This window comes from Callorhinus ursinus, unplaced genomic scaffold (assembly GCF_003265705.2).
Source record: "Callorhinus ursinus isolate GAN/ISIS: 27379988/994484 unplaced genomic scaffold, GSC_fseal_2.0 scaffold58, whole genome shotgun sequence".
Lineage (NCBI taxonomy): Eukaryota > Metazoa > Chordata > Mammalia > Carnivora > Otariidae > Callorhinus > Callorhinus ursinus.
Window position 1 is genome coordinate 7,713,061 of NW_027397120.1, and position 6,085 is coordinate 7,719,145.

A 6,085-nucleotide genomic window follows, 5' to 3' on the forward strand; every position below is an offset into this window, starting at 1 on the left:
AACACAGCCTTCCGGCCAGCCCCGCCCCTTGGCATCCTGGGAAATGAAGTCTTCGGCGGGTGAGGCCAAGGGGTCGAAGCGCCCGCAAGCGAGGGCTAAGTAAAGCAGGTTTGCACGATCGGAACCGACCCCGGGGACGTGTCTTCTGCGTGGGTTTTGCGCCCAGCGTCCCTCAGACACTGCCTCTTCTATATAGCCCTTGATAGTTCCCCAAATCGTCTTGTCTCTGCAAATTAAACTCTTTCTGATAAAAGCCAACATTGCCATGCTCAAGGATGAAAGGAAGGCGACGATTCAAGAAATTGTATGGTTTGGATTCGACATAGAAGTAATATGCTGTGATTTACATTTTCATATGACCACTCTGGCTGCAGTGTCGAGACCATAATGTGGGGGAGGGAGACGGGGTGGGGGGGAGAAGGGTGGTACTCCAGTAGCCCGCAGCGGGGAGGACTAAGGTGGTTTGGGGGTGGTTGGAAGGGAAATGGTGGTAGCCGTGGAGGTGGTAAGAAGCGATTGGATTCTGGGTACCAAAGAACACGAATTTAATGAAAAATCATGGAAAGAAGAAAAAAACAACAAAATAACGGTGAGAATAAAATATAACGAAGTTAGGAAAAGAAAGTCAGGGATCATTATTCTTCAATTCGTTCAATCTTTTAGGTTTAAAACTGGACTCCTGATCTCCCACAAGGCTCCTTCTACCACACTCTTTCCAAGTTCAGCAAATGGAACTGTTTTCTGACAGCTGCACAGGCCAAAAACCTTGGAATCATTATTGACACGCCCCCTTTGATCCGTCAGCACATTCTTAAAAATACATGTAGAGGCTTACAACTCAACACCAGCACACCTCACTTATCATGGTGGTCAAAGCCATCAACTCTCTCCTGGATCATTATTAACAGTCTCTAACTCAAGAGGCCTGAACTGGGAGTAATATTACCCCTTAGGGGACGTTTGGCAGAGTCTGGAGACATTTTTAGATGTCGCAACTGGGGGGAGGGTGCCACTGGTAATTTAGTGGTTAGAAGACAAGGATGCTGCTAAACATCCTACAAAGCATAGGAGAGCCCACCCCCCCATGTCAATGGGATGATGTTGAAAAACCCTATATTCCAGCTTCTGTCTTTAACCCCTTCCCTGCCAAATCTGTTCTCAACATAGCAGCTAAACTGGTCATGCTAAAACTTAAATTTAGAATTTAAATCATGTTGCTTCTTGGTCTAACTCCAAACCTTGTAATGACCTCGTCTGACTTCCTCTCCTGTTCCTGCCCCCCCCCCTTGTTCACTCTGCTTCAGCCCCACTAGTCTTTCTGCTTCCTGGATATCCCTATTTCATCCTACCTCAGGGCCTTTGCGCTTGCCGTTCCCTTTACCTAGAGTGCTCTCTCACACAGAGTTGCAAGGTTTCTTCCTCTACCTCTGCTCTAGATGCTGTGATGTACCCACCCTTGTGGGATTGACAGACTTATCATCCCAGTGGTTGGAGAAGTTGTTTGCTTTCTCCTCGATTACCCTCAGTGTAAGAAAGAGACATTGCCTAAGGTCATTCCCCCTTTTCGGGGCAACCAACATTCAAGGCTTTATCCATGTAGATGGATAAAGGTCCACCTCCTTCCCTCCAACTTGGGGCAATTCCAAAGGGTCATCTCAGCTCCAGAATGCTCTGCGGGGGAAAGGGGTGCTAGCTGAGGTGTTGTTGTAGTGGTACCCCAGCCCAACCACTTCCTCCATCCAGCTCTGTTTCTTTCCCTTCCCCAGTAGGTGGTGATCCTGAGAGCACTCCCTAATAAACTCCTTTCGTGTTCATCTCAGTGTTAGACTCTGCTTCCCTGGGATACGACCTATGACAACCTCTTGTAGGTTTTCACTTGGTGCCGCCCTGTCAGAGAATCCTTCCTTACTACCCGAACCGGATTGCCGCCTTCACCTGACGTGCTCATGAGTCTTCCTCCCCGTTTCCCCTTCCCCTTTCCCACTCATCACCACCTCCCATCATCTCTATTTTATTCATTTCTCCAGCACATTGCCTTTGTTCCTCACCTGGCATATTCTGAACTGCATGAAGACAGGAATTCATCTTTGATTTGCTTCCTGGTGTGTCTCCAGGGGGACTCAGTCCCAGGAACCTGGGATCATGACCTGAGCCGAAGGCAGACGCTTAACTGGCTGAGCCACCCAGGTGTCCCATATCGCCACAATGTTGTTAAGTTAAAATGCAACTTGCAAACAATGCAAATGGTAAGATTCCATTTCTATATATTTATCAAAACAAAACAATGCATTTCTGTAAGTGCATATATGCAGGCAAATGCCACACTCTGCTATGATGGGTCTGAAAGTAGAAACAAGAAAGTCCAGTTTCATTTGGATTATGCCCATTGGGTAGTCAAGGAAACTGGGACCTAACAGGTTTAAATTAAGTGACTCACGCAAGGTCACACCTGGTAGGAACTAAGTTGTGATTGAAGTTCAAGATGGCTTGACACCATCGTCTATGGTGATCAGGAAAGAAAATGCAAAGGGAAGGAATGGGTGGTGTCTGGCATCGAAGGAGGAAAAAACCCGGCTGAATTTTGGGGACCTCTGTGGAGGGAGAGAGGGGAAGAGAGGATAGTTGGGACCAAAGAAGTGGCCTAGAGCTGAATGGTGTGAGGGAGGGGTCTACTGGGAAGGGGCTGCGGTGGCCCCAGTGAGCTGTGAGCCTGAAGTAGCCCAAGAGAAAGCAGAGCAGTGGCAAAAATGCCCCTGAGCCCTGAGACCGGGAGGAGCTGTGTGTGGAGGGTGGGGGAAGGACGAGACAAGGCTGATGCTCTGCTTTGGCCGATGGTAGGATGGTCAGGGGCCAAATGAAGGAGAACAGAGGGAAGACAGGGTTTGGAGGCATCGGAGCCGGGGGAGAAGGCAGTGCAAGAAAGCTCAGTTTGGAACAGGTTGAGTTTCACATAACAAGGGACATCTAGGCCACTGAAGTAAAAGCCTGGAGCTGGGGATAGAGGATGAAATTGGAAGTCGCTAATAGTAAGAAAAATACCTAACATTTACTGAACGCTGACCATCTGTCAGGCTCTGTTCTCAGCTCTTTACATGTACGTTCTATGCACTTATTCAATCTTCCTAACAATGCTCTGAAATAGATGCATTTTCTTTTTTTTTGATTTTTATATTTTTGAAAGATTTTATTTATTGATTTGACACAGAGAGTGCACAAGCACGGGGAGCAGCAGGGAGAGGGAGAAGCAGGCTCCCCGCTGAGCAAGGAGCCCATGCAGGGGTTCAATCCCAGGACCCTGGGATCATGACCTGAGCCGAAGTCAGCCGCTTAAATGACTGAGTCACCCTGGTGCCCCAGACAGACCTATTTGAAACTCTATTTTATAACTGAAGAAACTGTGCTGGCATTTATTGAGCATTTACCATGTGTCGGGCACGTAAGATTTCACAGGAACGATCTCATTTAATCTCCACAGTGGCCCTACGCCAGGGGCACTATTCTGAAAGGATGGGCAAACTGAGGCCCTGAGAACTTGAAGAACTTGCCTGTAGTCCCACATGATAGGGTCAGGGCTCAAAACCCGAGTCCAACTCTAGAGCTGCGTGCCTACCTCCGTTTTTTAAAAGGCTCACTTAAGAACAGGTGGTGCTGGGAAAATAGGGAGGGTTTTTCAAGAATGGCGTCCTAAGCGATGTGGTGTTGATCTCTAACAGAGGATCAAGGAAGGTAAAGCCTGGAACTCGACCCTTGGTTTGCCAAATGGGAAGTGTTTGAGAACTCTTGAAAGCACAGTTTCGGGGAAGTTGTAGGTAAGCAGGGTTCCGGGCTGCAGGGATTGGTAACATGAGAGGGGGATGAGGCAACCCAGAGCACCCGAAGAGCCTCCCCCTGCCTATGTAACGGACACCTGGTGAGAGGACTGTGTTCCTTGGCACATTCCACCTTCTCCCTGGTGATGGGCAGCTCCACTCGAATTGAGCTTCTCCGCCCTCCACTAAGAATCCTGTTGCCCTGGGTGATCAGAGGTGGTGCCCCACACAGCCGTCAGGACTAAACAGCCAGAGTAACCCTGGAGCCAGAGCAGGAACTCTGTATAAACAGAGGGTTTTTCCAGGGCTCCATACTAACAACTGTTTATAGCGTTCATCACACACAGCAAAAACATCTTCAGTGTTGGCAAGACACCAGATTGAAGATCGCCTTATCTTTCATTAGAACCTAAAACTTTTTAAGACTTAGTCACATTCAAGCTTGCTTTCTCTAGCATCTAGAACCTAGAAAAGATCAAAACAACCATTTGCCCAGGGCAGCACTAATTGCCTGTGGCATTTGGTGGTTTTATTACACTGTAATAAGGTTACTTATGTTCTTTCTTGAGTCCTTTAATCACTATACATATGGATCCCCATCTGTCTTTTACTGTATTCTATCACCAGTGGTTGCTGGAATATCTTGGAACATCTTGTATAGGAGGAGATGCACATTCGGTCCTAACTGGAGTTTCTGTGAACTGTTGGTGCTGTTTCCCTCTAGGGACTTATTGGACTTCTGTCTGCTGAGTCAACAGAAACATGGCCAAGGAAACATTCCTTTTGGTTGGAAGACAGCCTTCCTAGGGGCTTTTGAGAGCCTTGCCTGGGACATTGGACTGTCAGTAGTTCATTGCTGCTACAGACCCCCCCCCCCACCGACCTTTGGCCCATAAGATTTCTCACATTATACTGCAGAACTCCCAATGGTAGTCAAACCAAGAGGCAGATGAATCTCAGGTTCATCGGCTGGGAGCAACCTGGTAGAACCAGTCACCGTCTATTTCAGGCATGGTGCAGGTAAGGAAGTTGAAGCACACAAAGGTTAGGAGTCTTGAACAAGGTCAGGTGCCTGGTTAGAGGCAAAGCTGAGACAGGCATCCAGGCATCTTGACTCCCATCACTTTCTTCCACAACACTCTGACCCCCATGATTGGAGTATTTTGGGGGGATGGGGAGGATGTGATGTGGTGTTGTTGTAAGGCAATCATTTCTCTGGGCATAAATTCCCATGTCCAGCAGTGATGTCAAGAGGGCAGCATGCTCTTTTTAAGGAAGAATCCCAGCTACAAATTGAATTTCTGACCAGGAGGCCAAATAATGCAGTGGACTGCCCCATCCACTTTCCAGATCTTACCATGACATGCATGCATGAGGTGATTTGTGCATTTTCAGTGAGCAGTGTTGGCTTCAGGTAGTGTGGTTTTCCCATTGTCAGCCTTTTCAAAATACGGTACGTTCAGTAGTCCTGTTTAAAAAAAAAAATGCAGCTGAATGACTTTTTTTTTAATGATTTTGTTTGTTTGTTTGTTTATTGAGAGAGAGCGAGAGTGCACGTGCAAGCTGGGGCGGGAGAGCATGGGTGCAGAGAAAGAGCAGTGAGAGAGAATCTCAAGCCAACTGTGAGTTGAGGGTGGACCCCGATGCCTGGCTCCATCTCCTTACCCTGAGCTCATGACCTGAGCTGAAATCAAGTCAGTGGCTTAACAGATTGGGCCACCCCGGCAACCCGACTGCTGAGTAACCTTAAATGTCTAATTGACTTTATTCAATGTTTCACGAATTGGGCAACACCCAGTCTAGCGAGTAGAAGGGAGCTCTGTGGAATTGTACAAAATGGAAGGTTTTTATAGGCAGCAGAAGGGGGGCGGCTAGTATGTTAAGAATGGATTATTTCAACATCTCAAACGAATGTAACATTGTCAACTATACTTCAATAAAATAATAATAATAATAAGAAGAAGAAGAATGGATTATTTCAGGCACGATCACTTTCCCTTAAGGGAAGGCAGGGAGTCTTATCGGGCAGATTACCTCACTAGTGCCCACCAGAAAAATCCCAGACTGATTGGTTTAAAATTCCATTCCTGGAAGAGGCTCAAACTGCAGTTAAGTTGGATATTAAGTCTTAGGTTTAGCAAAACTGACTCCATTTTGGACCTGTTTCTTTTTCACAGTCCTTACAAACAGCAGTCCCCAAATGTAGTGGCGCTTAGGCGGGCACCTCAGGAAGGGGGTGCATCTGACTCTGGCGTTGGTGGGCAGAGAGGGAGGCG